The following is a 17,443-nucleotide window of genomic DNA, read 5'->3' as shown; positions in this document are numbered from 1 at the left end:
TGAGCACTTGTCGCTGGCACGGGGACGCTTTGCTGGCAGGACGATCGCGTCGCGGCAAAGGTAACGATGGTTACTGCGATGCCGGACCACAGGCGATGCTGAGCTGCGCTGAGGTTGAGCTAACATGGTTAGCTGCTAGTTGAGATAGTGTATTACGAGCCCTATTCCTAGAGGTAGGAAGTAGAACCGCGGAGTTATGAGGTGCGTTGATAACTGATTTATTCTTCATTTGATACATGCTTATATACTATTTGGAACACGGAAGTTTAGTGTAATGATTAGTGAAATAAGCTATATTCTAAAGTAGGTAGGCAGGTCGGTAGGTCAGGGAGTTTCGATTATGGTAGCAGTTTGCGTAGTTGGCTCGGCTGACACTGCAAAATGTGCTGACTGCATTGGCGGGTCAAAGTACCGCTGAGACGGTAAGTTAGTGAGTGGGTGCTACTGAGCGCCTGGTACTGTTCCCAACTTGGCTACTGCTTGATTTGTTGGGTGTGGTCATGTTGAGTACCTTTGGGTACGAACATATTCTACTTGATTTAAGTATGAAATCTTCTTTATTTAAGTATAAATACTACTTTATTTAAATATGAATTGTACTTTAGTTAAGTTTAAAAATTCTTAAATCAAGTATGAATTGAACTTACATGAAATATAATTAGTTCCTTAATATATCAATATTTATTCTTAAAACATGTCTAAAATGTTCTTAAATGAACCATGGCCAACGCTTATATCAAGATTATATGCAGCTTGCATCAAAAATATATAACTCTTATTTTAAACTGGACTTAGTCTTCAGAAAATAATTATTTATACTACGCTCAAGAACAGTATGTACCAATTTTACCAATGCATTATCTTTGGTCTTATAATAAGAACAAACCATGCTTCATTAAAGAGTTTAAAATTCCATAATCCAGCGGAAAAGGTTCTTTACATGATAACTTATAATTCTTCACTTAGGATGGCATTGGGTTTGCACAAAAAAACCGGTTTTATTTTATTTTATTATTTGAATGTATCGCGTAACTGAGTTTGTTGATTCTTATTGTAGTATAATACAGGAAACTTAAAAAGAAAATAATACATACATAAGTTTTGCCACTTACGTTTTATGTTATACCTGCTTCAGCCTTATATGAGACTTCGAATTATTTAAAGTATACACATGAATTGGAACTGATATGAATTCTTGAATGTTTTTTACATAAACATTTTCAGTGCTATTTCCAACATAATCATAACTCAATAAATTAATTTCTTCGCAAACAACAAAAACGTTAATACCAAAATTAAAAAAACTTAAAATTTTAAATAATTTTGTATGGACTTCTCTAGCCACAAGGAAATATTTGGACTTATATATTTTACCCTTATACGTAATTTGATTAAGGAGATTACATATTTGAAAAGGGGTGTTGTTTTTTTCACAGCTCAAAATGGAAGGTCTTCTTCCATTTCTCGCACACTAAGACCCAATTGTCACCAATCCTATTCAGAGAAAGCAACAGCGAAAGTGCGATACGATCCGATTCTGAGACTTCAGTCGTTTGGTTTTCCAAATCTTCATACTTTTCAAGCAACTCATTTTGTGCTAGTTTTAGCTTGATCCTTGATCTTCGATTTTTGTACTTGGAATACAGTTTGCCCGATGGATTTTTTTACCGTCTCGCGAAATGAAGTAGTAATCCTATAAAATTGATTAAAAATATAAGTAAAAATCAATATCAAAATATCAAAATTTTTCAATTAAATTTTACCTTGCATTTCTCTTCGCCAGGTAAGTGACAGCAAATTTCGCCCAGAAACAGACTAAAATCGGAATATTTCATAGTTATCCCTGTTGAGAAGATCTCCTCAAGGATAATGCCCATAAGATCGTTCTTTATGTCCTGGCTTAAAGACATCTGTTTTTTTCCATGATCCAAAATAGCTCTCCCTCTATTGGTCTTCGCCAATAAAGTGTCCAAGCTTTTGCTTAGCACCAGCTTTGCCTTATAATAAAATTTAAGCGGCGTCTCCTGCGATTTGGTTATGTTTGTGGGAAGCAACTGCGATTCACCATCTGGTCCAAGCTGCATTCAAAAATATTTAATACTTATTTAAACTTCAGAAATGACTTACTATTGGTTTTCTCCAAGGCAGCAGCTTCTCTCAAAATGTCAACCGAGGACCCAACGGTGGAACGGTTTCCTCCAAATCTTACTCAGTTAAAATATTTTTAAAATCATCATATTGAATTTGTGCATCTAACAATATTTAATTAATTTTATTTCAGTCTTAATTATGTACATGCATACAGTGTATAACATTAACATTAGTTTTTTTTATGCATCCTTTAAATTTAAAGAAAAGTATTAATATACATATATAAATCTATGAAATGGTAATAAAATAAACTTTAATTCTTCATCATTAAATTTTTTGTTTTTATTAGTTTCAAACCTTTTATTCACGTTTAAAGTTGAAAAAGCCCAAATATTATTTTAATACACTGTATATATGTACATTGTACATATACAGATACACTGGCAAAGCACATGGTTAGGCTCGCATAGGCATTGCGATAAAAATGATAATTCAGTAAGAATCTTTTAAAATGTAGTATAATTTGTTAAATAAAAACCCGCAAAACTTTATTACGGGATCGCAATTATTAATGCAAGCCTAAACATGCGCTTTGTCAGTGTATCTACATATTTTTTTTTTATTTTTTGTATATTCATTTATTACCTATACTTATATACAGAGTAAAAGTAAGTACAAGAACAGGAGTAAGGGGCCGTGCTTCCTATTTACCCATGGCTCTATGCTGGGAATGAGCTGGTGCGTCTTGCGACCCTTGCTGGAGTTTTCCCAGGCTGCCTGCCAATTGTCGACGCTCTGCATCCTGGCCCTCCTCTTCACCACGGCCTTGGTACTGTGGTCCGCCTGTTCGCCTGCTAGTGCCGCGCGTATCTCCTTGGCCTTCCGCACCAGTTCACATAGGGGAACTTGGCCTGCAATGACAAGCGCTGCGTCGTCCGAAATCGTCCTGAAGGCACTCGATATTCTGACGGCACACAGGCGGTACGTCGAGTTAACACCTCCCATGTAGCTGCTAACAGCCGTGGCCTCAGCCCACACTGGACCAGCGTACAGCAACTGCGACTTGACAACGGTCGCGAGGAGACTACGTCTGTCCTGCTTCGCTCCCCTGGTGTTCAGCAGGATCCTGCAGAGCGATCCTGTGGTCTCACTTGCCTTCTTGTTTACGAACTGTAACTTCCTAACTTCCTAACCAACTTCCTTGGCCACCACAACCAGCGCGACATCATCTGCAAAGCCAACAATATTGGTGCTGCTCGGCAGTGGGAGCTTCAGAACTCCGTCATACATCGTGTTCCAAAGTACCGCGCCCTGAGGAACACCGGCTGTCACCTCGTAAGTCCTGGGGCCCACAGATGTTTCTAGGACCAACTCCCTTTTGCTGAGGTAGCTGTGCACTACATTCAACAGGTATTCCGGGATGTTGAAGGACCGTAATGTCTCCACTGTCCTCCCTTAATCGGCTGAGTTGAACGCGTTCCGTATGTCCAGCGTGACCACTAGACAATACTTCTTCGTCCCACCCTTCCGTCTGGTACCAGCGATGGTTTTAGCAGCAAGGTTGGTGACCCTCTCTATCGCATCCAGTGTCGATTTCCCTTTCCGGAAACCATATTGGTTGGAAGAGAGTCCATCGGCATCCTCCATAGCAGAGTTAAGCCTTGTTGCAATGACCCTTTCGAAGACCTTGCCTATAGTGTCCAGCAGGCAGATGGGTCTATAAGAAGAGGCTTCGCCCGCTGGTTTCCCTGGCTTTGGCAGGAGCAGAAGTTTTTGGCGCTTCCACCTGTCGGGAAAGGTCCCTTCCAGCAGGCACGTGCTATAGAGCGATGCTACCGCACCCGGATGGAGGGATAGCAGGGTCTTCACTGCACTGTTCGGGACCAAATCCGGCCCAGAGTCCTTCCTGTTCTTCAAGTTTCTTGCCACAGATAATATTTCCGTCTCCGTGACCGGACATATCGGGCTCCCAATTTGTCGCGTCTATCGGGGGATGCAATGGCGGCGACCCTCTGGAAACTGCACTTAGACAATACCCTCCAGGACCGCCGGGTCAGTAAGCGACCTATTGCCGGCATTCACACGCTTGACCACCGTCTTATAGGATCTTCCCCATGGGTCGTTTTCCAGCTCGTCGCAGAGCTTGAGGTAGCTTTTCCTCTTGCTGTACCGAATCGCCAGTTTGAGTGCCTTCTTTGCACTCTTAAAGCTCGAGTAGCAGGCTGAGAGGTTTGCCGTGCCTCTCGCCCTTTGGACTAACCTCCTGGCTCGAAGGCAGGTCCAGCGCAAGCTAGCGATTTCCTCGCTCCACCAGTACACTGGTGGGCTTCCTCCAGTCTAGCTGCCAATTTGTTCGCTGCTTCATCTGCCGAGTCCAACTCAGAGACAGCCAATCCTTCCAGTGCACTGGCAAAGGTCTGTGGCCTAAAGGTGTCCTGGCGGTAGGCTTTCCTTGACCCGGTCATCGGCTGGCTTTGGCACGGTGGACCGCCAACTGTCAGCAGGATGGCTTCATGGTCGCTGGCCGTGAACACCTCGCCTATCCTCCAGCGTGTGCTACGGTCAATGATTGAACCGACCCCAGCTCTGTTGAAGGTGTGCTGGGAGCCCTCGTCCAACAGGACGATGTCCAGCGACGCAATAGCCTCAAGGATGGTGCGCCCCCTGGCGTTGGTATAGAGGGAGCCCCTTGAACCCCTCTGCTGCCCTCATGTCCCGCATGAGTGGTGCACCCACTCCGCAGAGCCACAGTGCCGCTTTGCCAGTGCGATCCGTGACCCAATCGTTAGTGCTTTCCACTCTGTAGGGCTCACTGAGTATTGCCACCTCAGAACCCAGTTCGCGCACCGTCTGCTTCAGGAGGTTTAGCTGGATCAACTGCATGTCGGTCGAGGCCTCCCTGTCCCGCTGGTTGTGGCTGAGCAGAATCTGCTTCCTGCCTGGTACCTGGTCTCCTTCTTTCCTCCCGCAGAGCAGATGAAGCATGAAGGCTCCTTGCTGCACTTGGCTGCCTTGTACCCTTGTTCACCACATCTTATGCAGCAATCGCTCCTATCCACTAGGCTCTTGCAGTTAACTGCAATATGGCCGGGTTACAAGCATTTGAATCATCTTGGGAGGCCTGTTCTTTCCCGGATCCTGCAGATGGTCCATTCAATCTGCACCTCGCCACGATGAAGAACGCCTCTCCCAGGGAGTAGGGCAAGCTGATCACTGCCGACTGCGACTCCGCGTAGCCTCGGCGCAGACTCCGGACTCTGATGCGCTCAGCATTGATGCCATACTAGCTCGCAGTCCTAGCTCAGATTTTCTGCTCCGTCGCGATGGAGTCGACGTCTCGTATCTCCAAAACGAGCAGTTTAGCCTCGTCCGACATGGCTCGCACTGACGCTGCGTCGCCTAGCACCCTCGCGATGCTCTCCTTCATGGCTTCTGCGCTTTCTGCTTTGGCCACCTCGAGCAGTAGGTTGCCGTTAATGGTGCGGAAGTACCTTGGATACACAGCTTCCCAGGTCCGACAACTGTTTGTCTTCCCTTCGTGTCACCATGGCTAACACCTCGCTGTAAGATTTGCCGCTCGCCTCGACAACGACAGCGTCTGGTATGGCGCGACGCGTGGCCCTCGGCTTTTTCCTGACCGGCGACCGGAGTTGCGTGGCTCGAAATCTTACTGGCGCCAGCGTGCGTCGCCTCTCTTTCTTGTGGCCCTTTTGGAGGGTTCATTCGGGTGCTCCTGGTAGCTTTGGCTCTTTTCTGCTGCGTTGGGCGCGTGGATGGTGGGCCAGTTGAGCTGCGGATCCTCCAGCCACAGTTGGCTGGCTTATCCTTCGCCAAGGTTCCATTTGCGCTGCAGCATCTCTCTTCAGACAGCCGTTGTCTGCTGTTCCTTGCCGGCGCTCTGCAAGCTTCGAGAGCATTTCGAGCACACGATTGCAGCATCATGGCCGTTCTCACTGATGCTGTCGTCCTTGCCGCCCTCTCTATTCGCCTCTAGGATGCTCGTGTGAAGCGCCTTCATGCGCACGAACGTCTCCCTCGTGGCGACGGTTATATGGCGTGCCGTTTTGTCTATCATCTTGGTGGATATCTTCTGTAGCAGCTTCCCCAGCTCCAAGAGATCCTCAAGGCAGGTTGCCTCGTGGGAGGCCTTGCTCCTTTTGGCCGGCGTTGTCCTTTGCGAGTTTGCTGGGCTTGCAGGATCACACGTCCTCTTAGGGGTTTCCTTCACTTCCTCAGCATCTCCAATCAGCTCATCAACTTGGGCTTACGAAGGTGCCGGCGAGCGGGCGAGCTTGCTGCCCCTCCTAAATGCCGCTGCAACTCCATCGGTCCCCTCTTCCCTCGGATGGCGGGGAGATCTTACCACCACTGGTCTGCCCACGAAAGGGTTTTCAGCCTCCTCCATCTCAGGTTTCCCGACTTGCTCGAGGGAGGCTCCCGCGCTGGCCACAGATTTCCCCTTGGCTTACGATGGGGGATATACCGCCCCTTTTCGGTCCCCAGTGCCCCTTTTGATAGGCACCGCCGCGGCGGAGGGGTTGGAATTTGCCCGATCCTTGGCCTTCTGCCCTTTGCCGTCCCTGTATCTAGGTGCCAGAATTTGGAGTATTTCGAAAGTTCAAAAAATCAGAGAGGGCCCGCGTTTATGGCGCTTTCCAACACTATGTGCTGTTAAGCGCGGAGATCCACGCTGTTGAGCTCCTACGCCCCACGTTGTTCAGCATTGTGCGCTGTGTCACTGTGCGTGTGAGAGAGATTTCGTGGTGAAAGACTCTCACTCGATATGCGCGGGAGAGGATCCCCCTGGCCCACGAACCGACAGCAGCCTCACCAGTCCAAGACTTGGGGATACGTTCGGAAGCCCCGCCGGAACAGTGCCATGGTACGTACCTCTAGTTCCGGAGTGTCTCACACTATACACAGTTTACTTTTTAGGTGACGACCGTCGCTACACTGACTTTAAACGAGACAACTTCAGAGTTCTCTCGACTATGCAACCGCCTTGCTTGAAGTCTCACAGGAATCTGCATATGTATAAATGATGCATATGAAAAATTCCACAAACACGCGTTCTTGATGAATGGTGTACAATGGGGGCTCGGCGGTTCCCGGTCCTAACGGAGTCGTTGGCACCTCCTCGCCAGCATCTGGGGCCGGCGTTGCCTTTTTTTTGGTGCAGCTCAAATACCCAGATACCCGTTACTCAGCTAAAGGGACCAATAGGAAATGGAGATATGTAAGCAGCAAATCGAGATTGAAATGCGCCACCTACCGGCGGTAGACAGATTTAAGCGTTATGGCCGTTGGAGTGGGCGTGGCAAATTTTTTTTTGGATCAATCGATAGGTATTGACGAGACCAATACATTTCAGTTAAAATTGTTTATCTAGCATGAATATTGTGGGCGCCACAGACTTGGCGGTTTGTGGGCGTGGCATATTCGCGTAACAAACTTGCGCTGCGTACAAGGCTATGGAACTTAAGTCTGAGATCCCAATTCTCTATCTTTGATAGTTTCCGAGATATCCACGTTCATATTTACGAATTTTTGAAGTTTGTGGGCGTGGCAAACTTTTTTTTGGGTCAATCGATAGCTATTGATAAGAACAATACATTTCAGCTAAAATTTTTATTCTAGCATCAAAACTGTAGGAGCCAGTTTTTGTCGGTTTCATCCGGACAGACAGACAGACGGACAGACGGTCAGACGGACAGACGGACAGACGGACATGGCTAGATCGACTCGGCTAGTGATGCTGATCAAGAATATATATACTTAATAATGGGGTCGGAAACGCCTTGTTCTGCCTGTTACATACTTTCCGACGAATCAAGTATACCCTTTTACTCTACGAGTAACGGGTATAACGAGTGACCGAAGGTAATCGTTATTTGTAAGTATTTGTAAAGAAAATGTTAACTTTGGCATTTAAAGAAAATGACAGGAGTCTTTTAAAAAGTAAGCTTACAAGTAAACTTAAATATTAAAAAACAAGAGAAGAAATTCTGAAAGTTTTGTTTTCGGTCACTTCATTTTTTTTTTGTTTCTTGTTAAAAATTATTTTAAAAAATATACCACACGATATTTATATATCTTTGTATTATTTATTAACATTTTTTGATTTTGCGTTTGCGGGAAAACTAACACTTTTCCAGGGACTGAAAATTGAGACTTTTATTTAAATAGCCATGTTTGTGTACGTACACAAAAGTAAAAACTGTGGTTTAATGTTATTAATATTCATTTTTAACAAATTTTAACCACAAACATAAGTTTTAAATACAAACATCTCTTATTTTCGATTTCTAGGAACATTGCACTCAATAAGATTTTAAAATTCTTTCACAGATTCATTCATTTGTCTATTTATATAAATAAATATTGGTCTGCGACAGACTTACCTGGGAATCGTATAGGTATCACTTTTATACCACTGACTTATTTTATTTAACTACGTTTATTGCGGGTAATTCTAACTCCTTCACATAAGTAAACGCAAGTGAAAGAAACGAAAAAGGCGCGTGCCTTCCAGAAAAACGGATCCTCTTATCCGTTGTTGCTCTGTTTTTTTTTGCATGTCCAGTTTGGTCTATGCACCTTGCACATAAAAGCAGGATATTTATAGACATATCCGACTATGCAAATCGTTTTATAAAAATATATTTTTAAAACTTCACAAAACAATACGAATATTTTAAAACCCAAAACTATTATTTTAATTTGTTGTTTTAACATTTACGAAAAAATGTTGCATTATTTAAAAGGCAAGGGTGCACAAAAGTCTACATTTTAATTGCTGGGCCTCCTTGCCTGCACCCGCATTTTTCCAGCTGAGACATGGCGAGAGAGGGAGAGCCCAAAAGTACTTTTTGAGCGTTCTCTTTGCGTAACCCGACTTAGTGATGTAAATTTGGGTCGAAACATCGATGTCGATCTTCATCGTTGTTTGCAAAATGATACATCGATGTTTTGTGAAACATCGGCTAGAAACATCGATGCATCGATGTTTTCAACCCATTCCGTTATTTTTCGTTAATTCAATTTGTAGAAGCCTATTAAATTTTTTATTGAGATTTTTTAATATTTAAATAAGAAGGAATTAAGACTACAAAAATAAAAGCTTTCTTAGTTTTTTCCTTTTTATTTCTTCATTGAAGGGTTTTGTTAACAATTTTATAAACGAACTTAAAACTATATCAATTCATGAGCATTCAGCAGTCTTTTTCATTACATTGAGAATCAAAAATAATAAAATAATAATATAAAAATAAATGCTTCCTTAGCACTATTTTTCATTACATTCAGAATCAAAAATAATAATAAAAACAAAATAATGTAACAATAAATGCTTCCTTAGCTGTCTTTTTGTTATGCTTTTAAAGCAATATTAATTATTATAATTATAATAAGTAATTAAATTTTTCCAAAAAAGTATTTTTTGTCGATGCTTTGCAAAAATAAAATGCGGCTTAATCGGTCTGGTCTTAACCTGTTTCTTCTCTAGCTTAAGACATATGATGCCGCTGAAAAAACCCGTTCAGAAGGAACCGACGATCCTACTACCGGTAAAAATTGCAGCGCCATTTTATGTAAATTGGGATATGTGTTTTTCAAACCTTCCCATACTTGTAGAGGGTTGCTTTCAAATGACGCTAATGGCATTCGCAGGTACGCTATCATCTCCACATCAATATCCCCCTTAGGCTTATGAGATTGTGCCAGCTGGTGATGGTGGTCCCAAAAAGAATTGGATTTAGTTGTGCTCATCATTACTATTGTTGTCGTTGCCCATCGGTTTTACCATAGACTTGATTTTTATAATAGAGTTTGAGCAGGCCTGAGGGTCTTTAAAATGCAGTTTCTTAAATCTTGGGTCAAGAACTGTAGCCATTGCCAGAATTGAGACCTGAAACCATAAATTTAAAATAAAATATGTAAAGAAATAAATGAATAATGACATTTGAAGCATACCTGCTCTATTGAACCCAAACGCTTATCAATTTCTAACAACAAGCCTGGGTTTTCGACTATGGAAAATGGTTGAACATCTTTTGATATCATGTAAATAATGGCATCCTTGATTTTTTTGTTCTTATCCCCATCGATGCCATAATCCGCTATATTTCTAAAGCTTTCAGCAATGGAAACTTGTGCCGCAACACTAGAATCAGGTACTGCACGCACTCCAACATGTTGATCAATTTTATGAAGGGAACGCAGGTGGTCCTTCATATTGGTCGTGTTACCCGCAGTCTTAAAAACTTTGCCACAAATATTGCATTTTGCGCTATTTCCGTCAACTTTTGTAAAGTGCCTCCAGCAAAAGCTTGTCTTTGTTGTTATTCTAGAATGAATACATTTGTAATTGCAAATAACTATATTTATATACATATATATTTCACATAATACTTACTTTGGCATTGCAAACACGGTAAACTAAAACAAAAACCGCGAATTTGTCTGTGCGGCACTGAAACCATATGTTCTGCAATGTTGTGCAACTCGACGCCCGATGTTTTGGTTAAACATCGATGCATCGATAAACATCGGCATAACATAAAACATCGAAAAACATCGAAAAACATCGCCGAAAAATCATCGATGCTCGATGCATCGATGTTTTTTTACATCACTAACCCGACTGAGAGTGCGTCTCTTTGCCGTCGTTGCGCTCAGCTCTGCCGGCCTCGCTGGCTGCTCTGCCGACGTCGCAGTCGACATCGTGATGATTAGGCGCTTATACTCAATTGTGGAACTGCAGGGTATGCACATAAATAAGTACATATGTATTTAGCGAAAAAAATACTATAAAAAGTGTGTTCTTTTCGCGGTTTGGTTCTATGTTCATATATATTTAATTTGTAGTATTTTGCCTGTATACATGTGTATGCTCAATGTAGTTTTCCAGGAAAAAAAACCACGTGCTGTGCAATTCGCAGGAATACCAAGTGCCCAATTATTAATTCTCTTCAATTCACAATTATTTTAAATTGGATATCGCATTATTATTACTTACTTTCGAGGTAATCCCGAACATCTTCCAGTTCATGTTCTTTTAAAAACTCTTCCAGCTTCGCGTCACTTGCACTCATTTTCACATAACTTTGACACTACGCGATCAGATCAAAAGTGAATGGCTTTTTCTAGAGCTGGGGCTAGCCATTCAATTGTATCGACTTATCAAATATCATCTTGTGTTGATATCGAGATTTTAGTTCTATAGTAAACTTTACCTATTATATGTATTAAGTTAAACGTTTTTGGAGTTAAATTTATTAAAATATTAGGTATATTAATATTAATAATATTCGTGAAGTTAACCTCTATTTCTGGGATTGAGTTGTACAATAAACCAGCTAGAAAATATGTTTAAGACCTTAATAGACATATTATATGTAGATGGCAAAACAATAATATGTGATTTCTTAAATAGATTATTGTATAAAGAGTTCTTTATACTTTTTTTTTAATGTTTTGATTCCGATGAATACTTTTAATTTTGTTCAAGTTTTATCTATATTTTTTCAGCTCATCACAATTGTGGATAAGCAATCAGGCGTAGATTGGATTGTATGAAAAATTAAATATATTCCGTTTCAGAGTACATATGTATATAAGGACAATTATTAATTATTTATTTTATTTTTTCTCCGATCTAAGCACAAAATGTGCTTGCTTGGAGAACTTCATTATTAATTATAAATAATATTTTATTCATTGTGTTTTTTGTTTATATGTAAAAATTTTAATGTTTTGAAAATATAAGCGTACGGTAATATATGAGTTTCAGAGTATATAAGGACAATTATTAATTTCCTATTACTTTCTACGACCTAAGCACAAAATGTGCTTGTTGTGAGGATATGTTTTGTAACACTCTTTAATGCTTGCGATGAAAGTGGGAAATATTTTTTTTTTATTTTTATCTACTTTAGTGTAGTAAAAATTCTATTTAAATTAAGCAACATTTGTTCTTTTTTAGCAAATATAATAAGTGAGTTATATTATCGATTTAAGCACAAATTGTACTTGTTGATATACTATTTACTTTTGAAGTTTTGTAGTACTAATGAAAATATTTCATTCCTATTTTAATACTAAAACCTAATTTTCTGAAATTAAGTACTTTTAGTGATCACATTAAGAATGTTCGTGCTTACCAAGAAACTTCTTTTTTCAGGGTTATACAGTATTTTGTTAATAATCCTCTACTTTGCTAAATTGCTCAAAATACACACAAAAAAGACATTTCCCAACACTACTTAAATATAGCGATATCTATCGGTTACTTGGAAATGAACATTGTGATTCCTGCTACATTAATGAATACATTATACTTACTTTGATAAATTGCTCTAAACTAACCAATTGAAAATTGGACGTCGAGTATTATTAAGGCTGCTAATATTAATATTTAGTTTTACACATTCCACACTGCTCGTTTCATACATTACAACAATTAACACCTCATATAAAACAATTCACAAAATCATATGAATTATTCTCGCTCACACTTATCAATAAGTTCATCATCGTTCAATGTCATCAAAACATATCACCAGAAACTACCGCACGCTTTTTACGTTTTCAACAAACTAATTTTGTATTATTTAAAATCTAATTTCATACATTGGCGGTGGCGTTATTCCGATCTAACGGCGTGGCTACAAAATTTTTCGCCTACATGGATAGGAAGTAACTTATTATACAAAAAAAAAGGCAACAGTTCAATCGGTGGCTCTCGGATTCTTAGCTCAAAGTCTGAGAAAAAACCCTTATATAGCGGCCGCATTGTTATTCAAAAGCTATGACTTCAAGCGATGCTGCGCACGGCCGGCGGAGCGTGGTGGGAAGAAGATGTACATAAGAATCAAGCGAGCGACACATGCGTTTTGAACCACGAACAAAGCAGATCTTTTTGGTGACCCCGACGTAATTCAAAGTATAGTGTCGCATATAACCACTTTGGTTAATTTCTTACAAATCGCAACGTTTTCGGTGTCAGCACATCACCACATCAACTGAAAATCTTTCGCTCAGTACTCATCCTCATGCCTTTTTGTGTGCTTACCAAATTAATTTAAAGCCTTAAAACGCCTGATGCCTTCGAAACGCACGTAACAGAGCCAAGTGGGTATAAGTTTTTTAAGCGGAAGGATTCATTTTCCCGGCAACTGAAGTCAATGGATTTATTTTTAGCACAGGATGAGCTAACCGATTTAGATAAGACAGAGCTTGTAGCCCGTTCTTACCTACTCTTTCCCCTTGTTCTGTTAGTTACTGCCATTGTCTATATTAGGAGTCGTTGCGGAGCATCTTTTCCTACCGCGCTATTTACACAGGCGCAGGACGCAAGCTTTCGCGACTCCTTTAACGCATTTGACACTAATTTTAAAGCCAGCAGGCCCCGTGTTCTATAGTCGATCTGTTGATTGGTGAAGATCTTTTTTTTTTTGGTTTAATGTATGCCGGGGAAAATACATTTTTTTCGCAATTGTCAATATTACATAAGAACAAGCTTGGCTGGATAGTGTCTGGAAATATTTGCAGCCCCATTCAGAATGCAGCTCTAGCACCTTTAAGTATTCTGCTTAGGGATATAGGTGTAGAATACTCCACATTTTCAACTTCGAAGGAAGACATTGGCTGAAAAGAATTTAGTAGAATCCTATCAGCAAGCGATGCGTAGACTTAGGAATTAAGAGAGAAACCTTGCTGGAAACACACAGCTCAAAGCAAAGTTTTAGCATTTCTTCTGGAATATCTTGACTTGGGGCACATGTCTCCAGCTGCGCGACAGATCGATCTTTCTCAATGCTTTTTGCAACACCATTGTCTTCACAAGCTGGACAGTACAACAACCAAATTAAACGTTGTGTTCGACGATATGTATATGTATGTGTATATTAGGGCGGGTCGATTTGTATGGACCTTGAAAATTGATAAATTGAAGGGAGGACGTAAACTATTGACAATTCCAAGCTTGACCCTCCAAATTTGCAAAAGAAAACAAGAGAAAACGCTATAGTCGACGGCCTCTACTATCAGATACCCGTTACTCAGCTAACATAAAAGCGCCACCTATGTGGCGCTAGTTAAATTTCGTAAGCAGCCGATTTCCTGTATTAATACAACTTCGTCCCTCTCGCACTCTTTTAAGTTCGCAAATTGTTTCGTTTTTAATTAATGACCCGATTTCAATAATTTGTTGCATGTAGATGAGTATTGATAATAAAAATAAAATCTCGAAAAAATTTTTAAAATATTTTAAAAATGTGGGCGTTCGTTCAAACTTACCTGCGCAGGAAGACCAAGAATCTACATACCAAGTCCCAACATTCTAGCTCTTACAGTTTCCGAGATCTCAGCGTTCATACGGACATACGGACGGACGGACAGACGGATATGGCTAGATCGACTCGGCTAGTGATTCTGATCAAGAGTATCGGAAACTCTTCCTTCTACCTGTTACATACTTTCCGACGAATCTAGTATACCCTTTTAATCCACGAGTAACGGGTATAAATAGCCAATAAACAAATTCCTAAAACCACGTTTGACCAAATTACGTTCACTTAAACGATGAAGGTATGGAAGACTAAGGATGTTTCGTTCCATAGTGACGTTCAGAGAAGGCGAGGTGGCTACTCCCGGAGCCCTTTTCTGGGCTGTGTCCTGATTAACAAACCGGGTTTCGTTGACTGTGGTACTCTCAATGAAGGTGATGAGGTAGGTACCCTGTACGTGGACGTAAGTGCCATTGTCCACACTCACACGAGCCGGGCGATCATTTACAATGACAATTCCATCGTCAACGTAAGTGACGGGATGCAAGTCACTTTGCTGAATTTCGCAGTGCGCAGTGCCTCCAGCGTGGAGCTCCTGGGCGCACGAACTTCTTAGTGTCAGTAGGCAAAATGTGGCCCCTGGTGTTACGGAGCAGTTTTTTCTGCATGATCTAGTATGCTAGGGCTAACGACATTAATTTTCGCAAGGGCGACTGCAAGCATCAAATTCTGCAGCTCCATTACCGTCATCCTATTACGAGCTGGTAACATCTCGTATAGGTGTCCCGTATCAATTTGGGATTCCTTAGCCGACCTCAGAAGTTGATTGACAGTAGTGGATATTTTATTGATTTGGTCTTGGACTTTGGTATTAATATTTAATTGCCTATTGTTTGCATCAATGAGTAGAAATTCGTTGAATTTAATTTTTTCAAAATCCTCGGCGTCCGGCGTTCCCGCCACTACCTTTAAGGCTTTACCTAGGAAGTCTAAACTCCTGGCTACTCTATGGTGAATGCTTAATGACTCGAGCAGGTCACGCAAGTGAGCGGTATCAACGCTCAAAAGTTTTTGCATATGCGATTGTGGGAACCTGTCGGTCATTCCGTCTGTCTCTTCCACCACGCGCCTATACTCCGAGAGATTCGCTGAGTGTCTTACAAATGCGAACTCTTCCCATACCAAAATTCGACCATCAACGATGGGAATGTATTTGGCTTTTGAGTAGTCTGTTATGTGCGCCGAAGCTACGGTCAAGAAGAATAGCAGGGGTATGATTGTAAACCTGTAATTCGGATATACTGTATTGTTTGTTAAAGACGGGTTAACCCACCACCAAAGCACAGAAAAAGCAGTATGATCAAAAATAATAGTAATGAAAAGCTTACGCCAAGTGGCTAGGGATAAAAGTAATGAAAAATGAAAAATTATCAGGCGAGCGATAACATGGTTATGCTTGGCCTACCTAAGGTTGTCTTTGTGGACCATCCTCCCCTTAATGAGGACTGTGGTCCCCATGTCCGCTTCCACCGTTTTTTCTTCGCATAACGGCGAAAGCTTGTTTCCTAGTCTCCTGTTGGATTTTACTAGGACTTTGTCGCCGGCATTGAATATTCTGTTCTGCCGGGAGGCATTTTCCCTGCTTCTTAGCTTGTCCTGGGCATGCCTTATTCTACCCTCTATATCGCACTGTGGGTCATTCGATTGAGTGACTACCACGTCGGCGGGCCTCTTACCGATGACCGAATGGATAGATTTGTTGTATTTTGTCGTGGCCAGTAAAATCAACTCTACAGTGTCGCTGATGCCTTTGTCGATTTTGAGGCATCTGGCAAGTTCCACCAGAGTGCTGTGGAAGCGTTCCACTTGTCCGTTCGAGACGCTGTGGAGGGGCGGCGCATTCGAGACGCTAACGTGGTCAAAATAGTGTGCGAATTCAATGACGGTTCATTGTCGCAATAGATGACCTTAGCTTTGGGGAAAACGTTCAAGAGTTGTAATAGGGCCGGTTTGAGATCCTCTATTGTTCTAGAGAGAATCGGTTGGACCATTGCAAATTTTGAAAACTTGTCAATGCATGTGAGGAAGTATTTCCTGTCTGTAGAGAAAATGTCTATGTGCAGCATTTCCCCCACCTGCGATGGGACTGGCGTTTCGCCGAGTTCCTGTTTTGTTCACGTCAAAAGGGCGTTTAATTTCAGGAGGCAGTGTCGAGCGGCAGTTTTATCCAGATGTCTACAGATCGCGCGCTCGCACTGCCGTCCGCTCTCCCTCTCCATCTCTCCCCTAAGTCTCCGCTCTGCTCTGGAGCGCTTAAGTTAAGTTAGGCTTAGGCAGTTCATGTTTCAAAGTGTACTAATAAACACCTACGCTCGTCGCGAAAAAACCCCAAAAGTACTCCCGTGTTTTTTGGGTACCATTCAGTCTTGGGGCTTCAACTATTTCCATCGATCAAGCCGCACCGCCCCAACATTTTGGTCCAGTCGAAGCCGGATTTCAAAATCTTTGGATTTTCCTCTCCTGGAGTTTTCTTTGATTTTGTCCCAGCAGGCTTGAACCGCTCCAGATAAGTTCCACTTACTATAATTGCCGGTCATACGCCAGTTTTTCGAACCCTATTTCGACTAACTTTCTGTATGATATATTGTCTAAATCCAAAAGTGATTAATCCGACGCAACGGCATTTAATATATGTATTTCGATTCCGTTACTTGTGCCCGACAATATTCCAGTTTCCTTTGCCCACAATTGTACACTTGAAACAATTCCAGAAGATATTTCAGTGCTACAATTCAACAAAAATATTTCTCAAATATATTTTCAATTCCAATTGTGTGTAAAATATAACTCAGCCACAGTAAAAAATTCCCGATCATAAAGATTGTCCTTAAGATTTGCACTCTTTATTTTATACTGTGTTCCAGCTGCATGTGTATATTTACAAAAACAATCTAATACAGTCCACTCGAACTACTTTTTTCTAATACAGTCCACTCCAACTACTTTTCTCGACCTACAAATACGGCTAAACTATTTCCAAAATTAAAAACAAAGTGACAATATCC

At 41.5% G+C, this 17,443-nt stretch overlaps 2 long non-coding RNA genes across 2 annotated transcripts; both read right to left on the bottom strand.

Annotated features, from left to right (window-relative positions):
* Nucleotides 1-206: 206 nt before the first annotated feature.
* Nucleotides 207-7,371, bottom strand: LOC119562469. Its single transcript, XR_005221858.1, has 3 exons — nucleotides 2,128-7,371; nucleotides 1,764-2,078; nucleotides 207-1,693 (listed from the first exon to the last, which is right to left on the bottom strand). It is a non-coding gene; the product is annotated as an uncharacterized LOC119562469 (long non-coding RNA).
* Nucleotides 7,372-7,871: 500 nt separating this feature from the next.
* On the bottom strand, nucleotides 7,872-15,841 carry LOC119562470. The gene is made up of 3 exons (XR_005221859.1): nucleotides 10,505-15,841; nucleotides 10,063-10,435; nucleotides 7,872-9,997 (listed from the first exon to the last, which is right to left on the bottom strand). It is a non-coding gene; the product is annotated as an uncharacterized LOC119562470 (long non-coding RNA).
* Between the last annotated feature and the right edge of the window lie 1,602 nt (nucleotides 15,842-17,443).

The sequence above is a fragment of the Drosophila subpulchrella genome, unplaced genomic scaffold (assembly GCF_014743375.2).
Source record: "Drosophila subpulchrella strain 33 F10 #4 breed RU33 unplaced genomic scaffold, RU_Dsub_v1.1 Primary Assembly Seq50, whole genome shotgun sequence".
NCBI classification, from domain to species: Eukaryota; Metazoa; Arthropoda; class Insecta; order Diptera; family Drosophilidae; genus Drosophila; species Drosophila subpulchrella.
This window is presented reverse-complemented; position numbering and strand designations above follow the sequence as displayed.